Source organism: Palaemon carinicauda, chromosome 1 (assembly GCF_036898095.1).
Source record: "Palaemon carinicauda isolate YSFRI2023 chromosome 1, ASM3689809v2, whole genome shotgun sequence".
In the NCBI taxonomy this organism is placed as follows: domain Eukaryota; kingdom Metazoa; phylum Arthropoda; class Malacostraca; order Decapoda; family Palaemonidae; genus Palaemon; species Palaemon carinicauda.
In genome coordinates this window covers 100,246,472-100,264,290 of record NC_090725.1, presented here as the reverse complement: position 1 = coordinate 100,264,290, position 17,819 = coordinate 100,246,472, and the positions used below count along the sequence as shown (strand labels likewise).

Here is a 17,819-nt window from a genome sequence, read left to right as displayed (position 1 = left end):
TATAAACCTCCCTTGATGTTCATATTCCTTTTACCTCAAAAGTTAGTTAAATGTCACCATCTACCCTAAAACTAAAAAATTTCCTGTTTTCTTTCCCTGTAATACTGTAATCCTGTCCCTCTAGTGTAGTATTGGGATTATATGGCAGTGTGTAGTACAGTGGAACCTCTACACACGAACGTATCTACATCCGAATTTTCCAACATCCTAAGTAAAATTCGAGCAAATTTTTGACTCTACACCCGAATTTTATTTCGACACACGAAGTAAACATTACGCCATTGAGCATCGAGTGCTCAGTTCTCTATTCTTGTGTGTATCGTGTGGTTGTCCTCTATTTGGTCTGTTATTAACAGTGCTCATTTTCTTCCTTTTCTCACATTTCCTTTTTGATTTTACCTATAATCATGATGCCTAAGAAGCTAAGTTTCAGTACAGGAAGAAAGCAATTTTTTCATTAGAATTGAAGCAAGAAATTATAGAAAAACATGGAAGCAGTGTGCATGTGAGTGATACTGTATGGCTAAGCAATATGGCCGGAATAGGCCTATGATCTCGAGGGTCATCAAGCTGAAGGCAGCCATTAAAGCAAATAACCATCGAAGGGGATCACCATTATTACAAGACATCTTAGCAATACCCTGGAAGAGATAGAACGCCTTTTGTTGATAGGGATAAAGGACAAAGAGATTGTTGGCAACGATCATTTGTGAGAAGGGCCAGCGTGATGAACAGAAAGAAAGAAAAAAGTGAAGCAAAGAAAACCATGATAGCATTAACAAGCTCTTTTAAATAAGACTTCTCTCTTTTTCTGTTTCTCTCTAAACAGCATTAACATGTTCTTTAAATAAAATCTCTCTCTCTCTCTCTCTCTCTCTCTCTCTCTCTCTCTCTCTCTCCCTCCCTTCGCTGTTATAGTGTTAGATACGTCTATTATTTTTTTTCCGAGAGAGAGAGATTAAACAAAAATGTGTTTAGAGTACATATGATTTTTAACAGCGCCGAGGAGTTGAAAAACAATTAAATGTAACTAAGAAAGTAATAACAGCTAATCTGAATTCCTTTATTAACTAAAAAAAATATTGATACAAACACACTCGTGTGCGTATGCACAACCACACACACAGGTGCAAAAATTGCTACGCAGTAAGAGAGACGGTCGGGGAGGAGGTAGAGATGGTGACTGCGATAACATACCGTAACTCGTCACTGAAAGTGATGAAAATAAAAAATCAAAAGAAAAAAAATTTTTAAAATATGAAATATAAAAATTTAAAAAAAATAAATATGCTAAGTTACATTAAAATTTCCGTAGTGTAAGTTACGGTATGTTATCGCAGTCACCATCTCTACCTCCTCGCCGATCGTGTCTCCTCGTGCGTGTGTGTGTGTTTGCGCATACGCACACGAGTGTGTTTGTATCAATATTTGTTTTAGTTAATAAAGGAATTCAGATTCGCTGATATTGTTTTTTTAGTTACATTTAGCTGTCTTTCAACTCGTTAACGCTGTTAAAAATCATATGTACACAACACATTTTTGTTTAATCTCTCATTTTTGTTTAATATATATATCTCTCTCTCTCTCTCAGAAAAAATTAATAGACGTGTCTAACACTAACAGCAGTGAAAGAGAGAGAGAGAGAGAGAGAGAGAGAGAGAGAGTGAGAGAGTGTGTGTGTGTGTGTGTGTGTATTTAAAGAACATGTTAACACCATGTCTACCTTCTCGCCGATCGTCCGTCTCCTCCTGGCGTAGCAAATCCTACACCTGCGTTGGGCTGTCTCTAAGGTAAAGTGGCAATAAAACACATTTTTTATTTATTATTTCTTTATAATTATCTTTTTTACATGCTTCTTTCATATTATGCAGTTATGTTATTGTTATGTGTAATTATGTGTAGCCATTTATTAAGGATTTATTATGGGTTTTTAGGTTGAGGAACGAATTAAATGAATTACCATTTATTCTTATGGGAAAATTCGTTTCTACATCCGAACATTTTCTACATCCGAAGTTGGTTGTGGAATGAATTAAATTCGTATGTAGAGGTACCACTGTAATACTACTGCATGGATAAATGATATCCCTTTATCTTTCAGTTTCCTTAGAAACTTATATATTTAGCAGATGTGGAAGGTTCAAGAGTTCCCTGAGAAACTCCACTAACGGATGCAGGTGGTCTAGAAACCACTCGTGGTATAGTCAGATCGGGCTATTAGGGTCAATGAGAGGTTTGGTGTTTCTCTTAACCTGTTGAGAACTCTTCTCAGTAGGCAAAAAGAGCGGAAAAGCGAAGGAGTCTTGCATGTCCCAGGCTGAGAGAGATTGCATTGTCCTCTGCCCACATCAGTGTCTGTCAGTTGGCACAGCTGATGGGAGACTGTGCCTCCTTTCTTGTAGATATAAGATAGCTCGGCAGTGTTGTCGCTCACCGTCACCACCGGTGTCCCCAAAGACAATGTTGAAAATATTGCGGTGTTAACATTGCTGCATTCATCTCCAGGCAGCCCCCAACTTTTGGTGGAACCGTCTGTTTAGAGCCTGAATTCCGGGGTGTGGGGTGGGGGGGGGGGGATCACTGACAACAGAGACTCCTGCTTGAGGTTTGATTGGTCTAACCACTGGAGAAGGTGTTCCTTGGAGTGGGGATCTTACCTGGATCAACGTCCGATGATCGTCCTGATGCCGAGACAGACATTTTTGTCCCCCATTGAAGGTTCGTCATATGAAGTTTCCAGATGTTTGAACAACACCTGCCACTGCCAAGCTGGAAGAGAAGGCTGTTAAATGGAAAGCAGTGCAAACTAGTTAAGAAATTCTGTCTTCCAATGTTTAGACTCTCCCGAGGTGCAAATCTACCTCCATTCCCAAGTAAACCAGTATCTGAGATGGGGATAGGACAACTACTTCAGATTCGTCACGATCTCCAGATCCTGACAGAACTTGAGTCGTCTGTATGTGGTTCGGAAGAATCTCTTGAGTATGTGAGGATCAGTCAAGTACTGTAGAAGACGAATCCTGTTGATGTGGGCCCAAGACGATACCAGTTCAAAGACACTCTTAAAGACCTAAGGGGATATCGACAGGTCGAAGCATTGGACTTTGAATTGGTACACTACTCTGTCTACAGTATTACCAAACACAGGAACTTACTGGACACCAGCATCAGATGAATCAAGATCTGAAAGTAGGCATCTCAGATCCTGCCGGAACCAGCGCCGGAGAGGATGAAGTAGGTTGTATCCTTGGGTCTCGTGGTTTATTGGTGAGCGAAATGGGCATCCACTGTCTATGAACTAGTTCTGGGTGCTCATCCGAAAGGGTAATAAGGATCAACCTGTTAGAATCTATAAAGGACATCTTTTGGGATTACCAAACAATTCTTCTTTGCTCCAGGGGTTAACTACTGCACTATAATTGTCCATTAGCTACTTTCCTCTCGGTAAGGGTAGAAGGGGTAGAGATCTCTAGCTTGAGGGTTCACTTGGGCATACTCAAAATATTTCATATTCATTATTTTACTTGTACTTTGTTTATTTCCTTATTTCCTTTCCTCACTGTGCTATTTTTCCCTGTTGGAGCCCTTGGGCTTTACCACTAGGGTTGTAGCTTAGAAAGTAATAATAATAATAAAGGGAGCCTTTGTGTGCGTGAGGCCTGGTGTCTCCTTAGGTGGCGTGGCAGGACTTGGTTTGGACCTACCTCTCAGCTTATCTGGCAGATGTATTGGGTGATAAGAGTTGTAGCAATGGGTCTGGATGGGCCTGAAACACCTATCTTCTGTAGTCTAATAGCGCCAGCCAACCCAATACGAGGTTATTGATAGCCAGTGAAGGTCGATGAGGCCGAGGTCCATTTGCAAAGACTGGTAAAAGTAGGTTTAGAGGGAAGCTTACCTCTCCCTCTTGTAGGTGAAGATGCTGTTTTCCCCACATGCTGGCGCTTCAGTTCAGGGGAAAGGACTAAGAGGAGAAAGCTTGTTTGCAAGTCTCTTGGATGAAGTGCTGAATCTCGGCGAGACTATACAAGTGTTGCGAGAAAAGTGGTGAGCATTGGATGTACAGTGATCAAGCGATCGCGAAAGAGAACACGAGCTCTAGGGCAAGGAGGGGTGAGGAGCGCCTGGACAGTGAAGGCTCGATTCTGTGATCGAGGTCTGTAGTGCCTCTCCTAGAGCAAGGAGAGTGCCCCGACTGCAAAAATGAGCTCTTGCAGCGATGGCAAGGCGGGCTGCGAATCCTCAGACATGGAGAAGTCCTCAGGGGTGACCTGGAGCGCCGTCATCTGCACATTGAAGGCTAGGATCGTTGATAAAATGAGGCGGCATCAGAATAGCGCAATTCTATACTCTTCGAAACCGGTAATGGGCTCAGAGGAGTGTTTCCCTTGCGTAGTGTGTGAGGGGAAGTGCTGGCAGGCAAAATCCTACAACCAGAAGGTCCAGCAGATGAAGGAGCAATTGTTGAGCGTCTTGTGGGAGAGGAAGCAGGTCTCGTAGGAGATAGTTTGCTAGAAACCAATCTCTAATCTCCCTCCGAGGAAGCGATATCAAACTCAGACGGCCTTGTGAGAAGCCAGAGAAGAGCTGCGATAATCTTCCGAAGAGCGTGGACACAGGAGAACATGGCCTGACTTACAAGAAGGTGACTCTGGCGGGTGAAGACTTGTGGAGGAGCTGGCAAGAGCAATTGCAACCTACAAGGAAGATGATGGCATAGAGTTTGTGTTCTGAGGATGTATCTCTTCCCATAAAACAAAGTTTCTCCTCCCATGGTGAGCCTGTAATACCCAGCGAAGGTTACAGCAGTCAAAGGACATCTGCCTTCTGTAAATCAAGTGGAACTACTCTGAGGGACAGCAACACAGCTTCGCTAGGGGAAGTAACGGAGCCTCCTTTCCCAAGAGGTTGACTGCAAGTCACAACCATCACTCAACCAACCACCCTCTGGAGGAAGAAGTCAGGAAAGCAGCAGGTCCAGACTTTCCAGCCTTTGAGGAAGACCCTAAAAGCAAGGAAGCTTATTTACACTCCTCCTCCCTTCTGCTGAGCAACACCCATTGGGAGCATGGTCACTCCCTGCATTCCTCACCAGCACACATGCCCCAGGTGGGATCTCTGGACAAGTCAGCATTATCATAAATTAACAGCAAGTAAACAGATGGAAGAAAAAGCAAAAAATTTAAGTTATTATAAAGCATAAACTGCCAAATTCGCAGAAACAAGTTCTCTTTGTGATGGCTGAATTTTAATTGATAGGGAAACTACCCTGTCAGGTGTTTACACTTTGTGAAATGTTTAAATGCTGTAATTCAGCCTTCCCTGTAATTCTACTCCATATAAGTAAAGAACGAATGGTTTGTATTCGTATAGGAACAAAGTTTCTGGAGAGGGAGGTCTCAACCTTCCGGACTCACCAGTGGTAGCTTATACACCCCCCCCTGGAACCCCCCCCCAAGCGGCGGCGCGAGCCCTAAACCACGCCCCCTTGGGCGGAGTTACCAGAGACGAGCGGGTTGACTCGGCAATGGAAGTCACATTTCTGAAGTTGACTTCGGCACAGAACGTTCTCCTCTTTTTCCCTCCCGCTGCTCCCAACATTTGCTGATTTTCATTATCCTGCACTCAGCAACCAGAGTAATATCTCAGCCCACGGCTTAATTATGTCTAGGCAAATTCTTACCTCCGCGGAGGTGCATCGGCTTAGCGAAGACTCCAGCGGAGAGGAGAACGTAATCAGTAACGAAAAACGCACACAATCGACTGCAGATAGTGATATGCCTTCTAATTCTGATATCGTAAATATGTTACTACAACAGAATCAAACTCTTATGCAAATCATCCAGAAAAGGTAAGGTTTTAAATTCTGTTTACAACGAAAACGTCATATGGAAAGCAGCTGATTTAGACTAATGACGTCACAAATGCAAATGGTGGCCCCCATACGTAAGCTTGTTATGATTTGAATGCTTAGAGCAGGCACTTCCGAACATAGCGTAAGTAGCTTAAGCAAAGCATGTGCATGATTACTACACGATTAATCGGTATAAACAAACTAAATACTCCAATTTTTATATATTACAAAATTATAATTAAGCACACAAAACAAATTGCTTGCCTGACACATTAAAAGCACGCGCTTAATAGGCAGTAGGCTAGACCACAGGTAAGTTCGAGCTTACATTTCTCGCTTTAAACCTATCGACACTAGCCTAGGCCCTGGGGGGCTATCTGATAAGGGTTACATATGAGGCAGGTCTAGTTTATTAATAATAACAGATTTAAACTTATCATTCACTTAAATATGGCACTGAATTAACCTAAGAGGGCTATTTGAGTCGTGAACCCCATTGCCTGACTTCAGCCTTCTAGGTCCGCTGCTGTCCATATTTACTATACCTGTTGAACAAAATTTCAATTATTCTATGGTAAATAAATCACTGATATTAAACATTCATCTCGGCAGAAGTGGTTCACCTGCTAAGAAGAATGAGGCTCCCCCTCCTACTAAGCGCTCAAGACGATCACCTGAATTACCTGAAAGTGCAAATTTAGACCTCTTTTCCTTTTATAATAATGGAGACGAAAGTGATTACGAAGATTTCAACCTTCTTACATTCAATAAACCCATTCCTTCATATATTTCCACCAATTTCAAAGCTGAACCATCTTTTCATAGAGAAGGGAAAATTCAATTGAATAATTCACTAGTAGCATTAACTTTCAGTGAAGGCCATAGTGATAACCGGGATAAATTCTTTGTTAGTAGTCAAAATAAGGAGTTCTCAGACTTTTTTAAATTAATTAATACTCCAAAGTTGAATTTCTGGCCTGAAGGTAAGGTATTTGATGACAGTTATAAGAGAAAATTTTTTTATGACATTGAAAATATTAAAATGAGTATTTCTGCCTTTCAAGGGCATGCAGCACTGGCACACATTGTATACCCCTCCAAAGTAAATGACATTGATTTTTTGTCCAAAATTATTATTGGTCCCCTAAGGAGGAGCATAGACCTCATACAAAATTTGATAAGAAATTTCAGAAGCAGAGCACTTCCTAGATACCTCAAGGAAGAAGTAAGAGATCTTATAATCAAAGCAGACATTAAAGAAGTTTGGAATTTAAATGAAGACCAAAAATCAGCCATTGCTGCCTGCTTTCACAAAGGTCCCCTCCTCAGAGGAGGGGCAGCAAACTTCAGGGGTAGGAAATTCAACTTCGGGGGCAGATTTCAGGGAAGAAGGTTCAGTTTCCTCAAAGGTAACCCTAACTTTAGATTCAAGTCTCAGCCACTTAGAAGAGGTAATAGGCGAGGTGGGTACAGGGGGGGGAGGTCACAAAATGGACAAGCTAATAGTTCAGGAGCCAGAGAAAAGAAAGACCCTAGAAATTGAGCCATGCTCCGCACCAGTTCAAAGAGAAATTTTTTCAGCACCAGTATTCTATGCACCAGTTGATAACGATGTTTACTCTGCACCAGTTAATAATGAGCTTTGCTCAGCACCAGTTAATGAGCTTTGCTCAGCACCAGTTAATTACGAGCTTTGCTCAGCACCAGTGGTTAATGAGCTTTGCTCAGCACCAGATAATAACGAGCTTTGCTCCGCACCAGACCATCATGACATTGGGCCAAATGCTATAAATCAAGATAGAAGTAAAGAGACCTCACCTTTGGCCTCAAAACCAATGAATAACTCCTCCCAGAGCCCCCCAGAGAATAGGATAGGTAAGTCATTATTGATGAATATTGATAGTTGGAGAAAGCTTCCTAATGCCTCTTTTGCTTGTAAAATTATCAATGAAGGGGTGAGAATTCCGTTTAATAATAAACTTAAAGCCCAGAGGTCATTAAAAAGAACAGGTAAAGATAGATTTTATTCAATTAACAAGCGTAAAATATTGGAAAGTGAATGTGACAGACTGCTAAAACTAGGTGTCATAGAGCAGATCCCCAGAACTTCCTTTTACTACTCCAACCACATATTTTATAAATTCAAACCAGATGGAACAGTACGACTAATCTTTGACATGAAAGTGCTCAACACCATGATTAAAAAACCTTCTTTTACCATGCTCAAGGCCAATACTATATTTCCCTATCTACATCTAAACTCTTGGGCCTGCAAACTAGATTTAAAAGATGCTTATTGGCACATTCCATTACATGCAAGTAGCCAGAAATTTCTAACCTTCAAACTAGGTAAAAGGAAGTTCAAATGGACTGTGATACCCTTTGGACTAAAGACAGCACCTTATATTTTTTCAAAAATAATGTACACAGTGATCAAGTATATTAGAACCTCATATAACATCTTAATATTCAACTATCTTGATGACATTCTCATATTAGCAAAAGATTATTTTAATTCAGGGTACAAAATCATTCCCCACACCTTCAAAAAATACCTAAAGCCATGGGAACAGAGACAAATGTACAGAGAGATTAACATTCCAAAACCACAGATAGATGCAGAACTTTTCACTGACGCTTCCAACCAGGGTTGGGGAGGTGCATTAGTAATAGCGGGTAATATGCTCTCAATAAATGGAACTTGGACAAATGAAGAATCCTCCCTTCACATCAATGTAAGAGAGTTATTAGCTTGCTTCTATTCTTTGGAACACTTCATCACAAGGTTATACAACAAGGTAGTCTTAATACATGTTGATTCAAAGGTTACTAATTGTTGGATAAAGAAACAGGGTAGTATCAGAAACAAGTTAGCCCATGAACTAGTCAGGAAAATACTTAGTACCATGAAGGATCACAACATACAGATAAATTCCAGATGGATCAGGGGAGTAAGTAACACCATCGCAGACTCACTTTCCAGGGACCTGGGTTCCATTCACACAGAAACTTCCCTCAGTGACAGTCTATTCTCCTTAATCTGCTCTGACTTCAATTTCACCCCAGAAATAGACCTGTTCTCAAATGGTTTCAATACTAAGTGCAAAAAGTTCTGTTCATCTCTTCCAAATCAAAAAGCCATCAGCAATAATGCACTTACGATTAGCTGGAAGGGATCAACACCCCTCTATGCCTTTCCACCAGGATTCTTACTACACAAAGTAGCTTTTAAAATCAATAAAGAATGCAATAATAATATGCTTTTCTGCACCATATCGCAGGGGACGGAACCATGGATTCCATTAGTGAAGTCAGTCGCGAAGCAGCACAAACGATATATTGTGAAGATCGAAGACTACCAGATAGTTCTCAAGGATTGTATCTCACCCTCAGCAAAGCTCCAATCAACTTTGATCGCCTTCAAAATTTAAAGGATCAGCTCCCTAACGTCTTTCCTCCTGAGGTTTGCTCCAAAATTGCTGTCAGCTTGAGGGACAGCTCCTTGCACAAGTATGAAAACCTATACAACATTTTTAAAAGTTTCATTCACAAGGAGTATGGAAGAGACAACAAATTTCCCCTGTTAGCAATTATTTTATTTTTCAATCACCTTATAGACAAGGGTCTGTCTTACAACACCCTGAAGAGCTACAGAGCAGCTTTAGGTCCTATCTTGTCAGGCTATTTCCCAGGTTACTGTCTTGCAGAGGACAAATATGTCAAAGCAATGATATCGGGAGTTAATAGAAGGAAACCTAGAAATTCTCACCAGTTCCCTGGCTGGGATCTAGACAAAGTAATTTCATTTCTCAACACCACGAAAGATAACTCTACCTTACCACTGACACAGAAAACCTTGTTCCTAGTAGCCTTAGCTTGCCCTTTAAGAGCTAATCAATTTAACAATCTCAGCATTTCCAGGAGCACCTTCACCCCAGAACACATTGTCTTACGGAACCACCCTTCCTTCATGGCCAAAAACCAAAAGAACAACTACACGCCAATAGAGATCAGCTTTAGGAAGCTTCCTAACAGACCAAAAATATGTCCAGTCAGACAATTGATCTTCTATTTGGAATACACCAACAAAGTCTGTATGGAAAGAAACATAGACAGGAAAGACCACATATGGCTAGATGAACACTTCAAGATAATGTCTCTACAAAAAATGAGACAACTTTTTAGGGAGTGCATTTTCAGAGCCGACCCAAATGCAACTAAACAGTCAACGAATTTTCACTCTATAAGGGGGCAAGCTTCATCAAGACTGCTATACAATGGAGTATCGATACAAGAAATCATGTCCAGAATGAATTGGAGAAGCGACTCTGTCTTCAGCTCTTACTATGCTCTCCTCGGCTTACAGGGAGCTTTCGATGCTGTGGTCGCTGGACTTCATCTTCAAGCCCCCTGAAGCATCTGCCTAGCTACCACTGGTGAGTCCGGAAGGTTGAGACCTCCCTCTCCAGAACTGTAAGTTTACTTGTGAACGAAGGTTCTGGAGTGGGAGGTGAGACCTTCCGGACTCAAAGTCTGGGTCACCCTCCAACCCTTCCCCCGTGAGCCGAGGAGACCATGTACAGTACTGAGGAGGGAATATTCTAACAACTTCATAATTCAACAGAGTAGGCTATATACAAGAACACACACATACAATCACTATTATTCCACAGAAAACAAACTAACTGGAATCTTTCAATATTCATATCAACCAAGAGAGCACAAGAAGATTGAATTTACTAGTAAAAAGACCTTTATGTCCAACAATTTGCACCTTCACAGTAATTCCTTCATAACTTGCACTACCAAGGTAAGGTCAACCACTTCTGTGTTATTTTTTGTTCTATTACAACTTCAAAAATGTGACTTCCATTGCCGAGTCAACCCGCTCGTCTCTGGTAACTCCGCCCAAGGGGGCGTGGTTTAGGGCTCGCGCCGCCGCTTGGGGGGGTTCCAGGGGGGGGGGTGTATAAGCTACCACTGGTGAGTCCGGAAGGTCTCACCTCCCACTCCAGAACCTTCGTTCACAAGTAAACTTACAGTTTTAAGGTACTGGTTTGTATATATGAAATGTTTTGTTTATTCAATTTTCCCATTTTCTTCCATTTTCTTCATTATATCAAGTATGTATAGTTGATTTATTTTAGTGTATGTATGGTTGATTTATTTTAGTGAGGCAGATTTCCACCTTATCACAAGGTTGCCATTTTAGCTCGGAAAAGTTGCCTAATAGCCGATGGGTCGAAAATATTTTTATCCGAATACCATCATTGCTTTCAAATAATTACAAAGTAAAGTAAATCGAAACTTATTTACTAATCTAAATTTCTCCCTCAGATATAGGTTTTGTCAATAAATAATGTTATGGAGTGAATATATTATAAAGTAGCGTGATGGTAAGTCTAAATTTGATAACACCTGCTGAAGTCAACGACAGCTTTTTTCGTTTGTACGTTGCATAATTTTGTAACTTTTCACATATTTTAACACAAATTGGGATAAATTACACTAAGCACAAGAAAAACCTGTTATAAATTTTCGTCTAGAACAAGAAACCGTAGAATAGATAAAACTCGCTATTAGTGAAAATAGCGGTTAGGTAAAAGCAGGACTCACTCAGAGTGGGTTCTGGGTAAAAAAAACATTCTACTGTCAAACACCGAAGAATGGTAGGGATTGCAACTCAGAAGTGAATATGATAAATTCGGAGATAATTTGTATTTTTCCCTAACTAATACAAACCTGGAGTTATTTATTTGGATTATCTTTCGGCGTAGCTGGAATAGAAGGTAGCCATTAGACTTAAAACTGCGAGTTGGCAACCCTGCCTAACTGTTTGGGCAGGAAGGCTGGGGGTACCCAGTCGCCTCTATATATCCTCTCACAGCAGTGAGGTACACCACTTTTGATTGCAAGCAGGACTTCTGGGGGACAGGTGATGGCGGGCCAATTTATATAAATAACTCCAGGTTTGTATTAGTGAGGGAAAAATACAAATTATCTCCAAATTTGTCATTTGTTCCCATACTAACAAACCTTCCGTTATTTATTTGGATGACTTGCTCTTAGGTGTATGGAAGTCCTAAGTCTGGCATGGATATTGACCTGGTTTTACTTAGTACAGTATATAACTGTGGTCTAGGGAAAACTTTGACACCTCGCTAAAACATAAAAAGCGAGCATAATAGCAACCTGTGCAATACAGTGTAATAGTTTGTTGTCTTGTATAAACATCATCTGAGTTTATATAGGAAATAACAAGACGTATCCCATTGCTTAATTCGCAGAAAGCAATGGGGACGTGGATAGTATAAAAATTTATGACATACTAGGCTACACCAGGGAAGTGATAATTACCTGTAGAGGTTGAAGCCATTTTGCAGAGGGACCCATGGTGCTGTACCCCAAGAGAGGGGAAGATGAAAAAAGGAAAGCCGGATATACTGTCATTCATCCCAATCTTAACCCAGATAACCAATGCCCTCAACCAACTGCTACTTGTCAGAGGTATTCTTAAACCACTTGTTGAGCAGCCACCACAGGACCGATAGTGAACCTGGGGTCGCATCTTTTAAGTAATGGGCTGTGAAAGCACTTGCAACATGGAGAAGTTGGATTTGAATGTCAAGGAAGCGCTAATTCCCCTGACATCATGGGCTCTAGGTCGGCGAGCCGGAGGAGGATCGGGAGCCAAGGCTCTTTTAATCACTTGGCGGATCCAGGAGGAAACCGTGTTTTTAGTGCTCCTCCTCCTCACTCTACCTGAGGTAACAAACAGAGGTGTTAGTCGGAGTAGTGTTGCTGCAGTGCGTTTAAGATAGTTTCTCAAACTTCTCACTTGACATAGTAACAACTGATCTGGGTCATGTTACAGAACCAAGATTCGCAATCTGAAAGGGCCCGAATCTATGGTCCAGTACCCCGCGGATTTTGAGTCTTGGCAATGAACTCGGGGACGAAGCAGTGTCACCCCCCCCTCGAAGGGGCGATGTCATACAAGAGGCCATAAAGTTCACAAACTCTCTCTGCCAAAGCTAAAGCGATCAGTAGCGCCATCTTCAAGTGAGGTTTCAGTCAGTTGCATGATGTAATGGTTCATAGGAGGAGGTTCTTTTGAGGGTCTCAAGATGCAAACCATATTCCATGGAGGCCTAATCTCTAACTGAGGGCAAGTGATCTCCTAACTCGTGAGTGACGAAAGATCCAACGAAAAGGAAATGTTGACTCCTTTCAGCCAAAAGGCGAGCATTAAGGCCCAGCGATAGCCTTTCACCGCCGAGACAGGAAGGTTTTTCCTTCCAAAGGTATACAAGGAACTCTGCTATTACTGGAATAGTGGTATCGAGTGGAGAGATATTCCTTCCACGACACCAATCACAGAATTCTCTCCATTTTGCCTGGTAGACAGAGTCTGAATACTTACTCAAGTAACTGGACATTCTCTCCGCAACTTGTTGTGAAAAGCCATTCTGAGAAAGGAGACGCTGGATCGTATCCAGGCGTGAAGTTGAAGCGACTCCACGGTCCTGTGAAAGATGTTCGCGTATGATTGTTCGAGTAGATCTGGTCGTGGAGGAAGCTCTTGCGATAGATCTACTAGAAGTTACAGGAAGTCCGGAAACCACTGCGTGATGCCATGGGGCTAAAAGGGTCATCATTAGATCTTTGGATGCTCCTCGTTAAGCAGTCTTCTCATCAGACAAAATGGGGGATAAGCGTACACATCGATGTTGTCCCACTATTGTTGAAAAGCATCCTGCCATAGAGCCTGAGGGTCTGGGACTGGAGAACAGTACAGCAGAAGCTTGCTGTTCAGAGATGTTGCGAACAGATCTAAAGTTGGGGAATCCCACAGAGTCAGGACATTGTTGACTACCTGATGATTCAAAGACCATTCTGAACCTACGATCTGCGTCGCGCTGCTCCGATTGTCCACGAGCACATTCCTCTTGCCGGGAGTGAAGTGAGCTGATAGACACCGAATGATCTTCTGACCATCTTAGGATCTTTACTGCAAGATGGCATAGAGGCTGCAAAAAGGTACTGCCCTGTTTGTTTATGTAAGCTACTACTAATGGTGTTGTCGCTCATCAACACCACAGGGTGACCTGCCAGCAATTATTGGAAGTGATGAAGAACTAGCTAGGCTGCTCTCATCTTAAGAGGATTTATGTGCTGGTTTCTGACTCTGACCAAAGGTCGGAGATCGTATGGTGCAGCAGATTCTGGGGTAGGTCAGAGATGTCAACCATATCATTAGACGAACATGCCACAGGGGACCTTCTCTGTGCCTCAGCCATACGAGCTTCCCTTGCTGCAGCGTTCTTGGGTTTCGTCTTGGTGTCCTTCAACTCCCTACTCACAGGACCTTCCTCTGCAGTCTTAAAAGGGGGAACTTGCGAGGTTTTCGAGGCACTCGACGAAGCTTTGGCACTAGGAGCTGAAGGCTCCTCCTCTAGAAGAAGTATGGAAATCAGACGCTGGTCCAGAGGCACTACCTCAATTTCTTGAGAATTGAAGGGATGGATGGTTATCTCCTTGGGCGAGCCTATGTCCTTACTCATCCTAGGGGGGGGGGGGGATGATGTCTGTGTGAGGTGAAGTTACACCTTTCATCCCTCTTTTTTGCCTCTTAGTCATGGTTTCCCTTACCTTCACAGGGGTAAAGGGTAGGTTGGCCATGTTATTGTCAGAAGATCGAGGACCTTTGGCACGCAATCAGGATGGGGGTAATCTACGAGCTTTGTCCGACGTTGATCTCCTTCTAGGATCTAGACTCCCATCGGACGAACTCGACGAGGGTTCCAAAGGAATCCCAGGTGTCGCTTTGACTGGAACAGTTGGAGGTTGTGGTGGTCACATTCAGAGACTTCTGCAGGTTGGTGAGAAAAGTACTCACCCATGCAGGAAGTTCTGCCCCTGAGCTTCCCTTGGAGGTCTACGAGAAAAACGACCCTTGGAGGGAATTCTAGGTGCCTCAGTCGACGCAGGGGAAAGTCTCTTTGGCAGAGGAACACATTCCATTGGTGAACGAGGACGGTCCGGCCTAATAGAAACATTTGCGAATCTATTAGGCAGCTCCCTAAAACCATCTGGAAAGAGTGTCGGCCTTCCTGGAGGTGGTAGAAGCTAAAGGCTGGGGCAACGGTGTTGGTACCGCACTTGGTCGCGGTTCTGACACATCTGCTCGTTAATTGATCGCGGATATTGTCAATTTGCTTGCGAAATCACGAGATTTGCGAGCTAAATCGCATGCAGAAGTGCTGGCAAGAGGAGCCACACAGGAATAGGAAGGTCTAATGCCTTTCTGCTGTCGCAGAGAAGCACCTACATCCGACGAACTTGGCAGAAAAGGTTTCCGAGTAGGAACAACCCTTATCGTTGAAGAACGCGTCACAGTGGTACGCCTTTCCAAGCGTCGCATAGGCGAACGCTTTGCTAATACTCCCCAGGTGATGAAAGGCACAGGGGATTTAGATGGACGCCTGTCTGAGAAGTGGTCATTCTCATGATCACGTTCGGTCCGAGGTCATTTGGGAGAAGGTTGGGTTGAGGGGCCACGATCTGATGGACTGCGCGAACGCCTACCTGTTCCTCTAAATGAGGAACGTCTAGACCTCGATCAGGAATGTGGGGTTCGTGATCAGGAGTGTCTAGCTGTCATTCGAGAAAGGCATGAACGTCGTGACGGCCTAGGTTGAGCCGCCCTCATGAACAGGAGCGTCGTTATCGCAAGTGCGAGTGCCATTCTGGTAATCTAGATCATAGAACGAGCGTCTGGACCTGGGTCTAGACTGTGCTCGCGATCGCGAGACTTTTGCTCGTGAAGAGGAATGCCTTCGAGGAGAGTGTTGAGACTAAAGGTCTTGATAGCGCAAAACTCTAGAGCGTGAACGCCTTTCAGAAGAAGAGCGTTCGGATTGTGATGACCTACGATCCATTACATCTTTCGATCATCGCGAATGGCGATCAGGGGAAGTGTGTCCAGAAGGGCGAGGCGGAGGCGATGCTCCTCCTTTCATGCTGGTGGTGGTAGGAGTGCTGATCCCCGGAAGATTAGCCACTACAACCTGCAGGTTCCTGCAAGGAGAAATAAAGGGTTGAGGGTTACAGGACAGACGTGGACCCAGGATGGTGATAGGGTTCGTCGTCAGCAGGAGGTTGTTGGAAATGCAAACACGAGCAATCACCTTGTCCACGCGTGGAAGGTCCAGAAGGTGAAAAATGGACTTCGCACTGTTCCAGAGTATGAGATGTTGACGGCTCTAGAGAAGGCTTTCCTAGCACTGCGCTGAAGGAGATGTAGAAGTTCCTCCTTCAAAGAGGGTTCCGAAATCCCTAAGGTTTGCCACACCTGCAAAAGATCTGAAAGGGAGAATGGCTCCTCGGCAGCTGGAGGTTAAGTTGCTCTTCTAGGGGGCAGTAACAATCCCCCACCCAGTACCCCAGGTTGCCAAGGAGTTAGTTGATCTGCGCTCCTACTCGATTGTCCCTCGGAAGAGCGTGAGCAAGAAGTAACTTTTGAAAGAGATTTGAGGGTGCAAGACAAAGAAGACTGCGCTTTCCTCACCCCAGAGGGGAAATGATCGTGCTTGGCCTTCTTTTTCCTATGCCATAGAAATTTCTCTCATTGGGAGGCAGGCCACTTCCTACACTTTGCGCAGGTGAACCAAGCTCGCAGCAATGCCCTCTGCACAAAGGAGTGTGGGTTGGTCTCCAACGATGACATGAAGGCGATCAAAGAGAAAACACGCACACCTGAAAAGAAAAAGAATATCAAAAAGTCCAATGACAGTCTTGGGAGAGAGAGGACACGTCTGATCTCTACCGGGCCAAAAGAAAAAGTGACGTATCTCACTGCTGTGAGAGTATATATAGAGGTGGCTGGGTAACCCCCCAAACCTACCTACTGAAGCAGTTAGGCAGGGTTACCACCTCGCACTCTAAGTGTAATGGCTACCTTCCAGCTTCGACGAAAGATAATCCAAATTAGTAACGGAAGGTTCGTCAGTATGTAGCCAATATGAATTCGCTTAATTGTGATTTTTATACAATTTATGCAACACTACATTATCCTCAAACAAAAAGTATTGCTATTAAAATCTCAACCTTCACGAAAAAAAAAAAACTTTCTATACAGACTTACATCATAGGCCTATGGTACAAGTCTGTATAGAAAGGGTTTGCTTTTTTTTTTTTTTTTTTTTTTTTTTTTTTGGTAAAGGTATAGATTCTTGTGTATTGTGTAAAAAATGTAGCTTATACACGTGCTAAATTAATCAGTGATTTACACGCACTCATGCATATGTGTGTTCCAACATCTCAGCTGAATTCTCTCGCTTATCCCATAATATACAGACTTACATCATAGGCCTGTGATGTAAATCCATATAGAAAGGGTTGTTATTTATTTTCGTGAAGATTTAGATTTTATTAATAGCAATAATTTCAGTTTGAGGATACTGTAGTGTTGCATTAATTGTATAAAAACAACAAACTAATTCATAATTTCACTGCCAAGTTACAATCTCAACACCCCTCCTTTTCCCTTCCATTCCCTCTTCGGTGTTTGACATTAGAATGCTCCTTTTAGCCAGGACCCAGTGGACCCTGCTTTTACCTAACCGCTATTTTGGTCCACCAATAGCGTGTTTTATTCCACATTTTTAATAGATTCTGGTATTCAAAGAAAGCTTATAACAGGTTTTTCTTATGCTTAGTGTAATTCATCCCAATTTGTGTTAAAATATGTGAAAAGTTTCAAAATTATGCAGTGTGCATTTGAAAACAAACTCATGTTGTTGATTTTGGTGGGTGTTGTTAAATTTAGATTTACCATCACGATACTTTACGATCTATTTATTCATTAACATTATTTATTGACAAAACCTATATCTGATGGAGAAATTTTGTTTGTAAATGAGTTTTGATTCACATTACTTGGATTTGAAAACAATGATGGTAT

At 42.6% G+C, this 17,819-nt stretch overlaps 2 protein-coding genes across 2 annotated transcripts in view; one reads left to right on the top strand and one right to left on the bottom strand.

The window, feature by feature from the left end:
• The window catches only part of LOC137650128 (zinc metalloproteinase nas-4-like), a 241,460-nt gene that overhangs the window by 151,196 nt on the left and 72,445 nt on the right, over positions 1–17,819 (bottom strand). The gene's annotated exons all lie outside the window — the stretch shown is intronic.
• Positions 1–17,819, top strand: part of Ppt2 (palmitoyl-protein thioesterase 2) — a 128,714-nt gene that overhangs the window by 109,772 nt on the left and 1,123 nt on the right. The window lies entirely within an intron of this gene.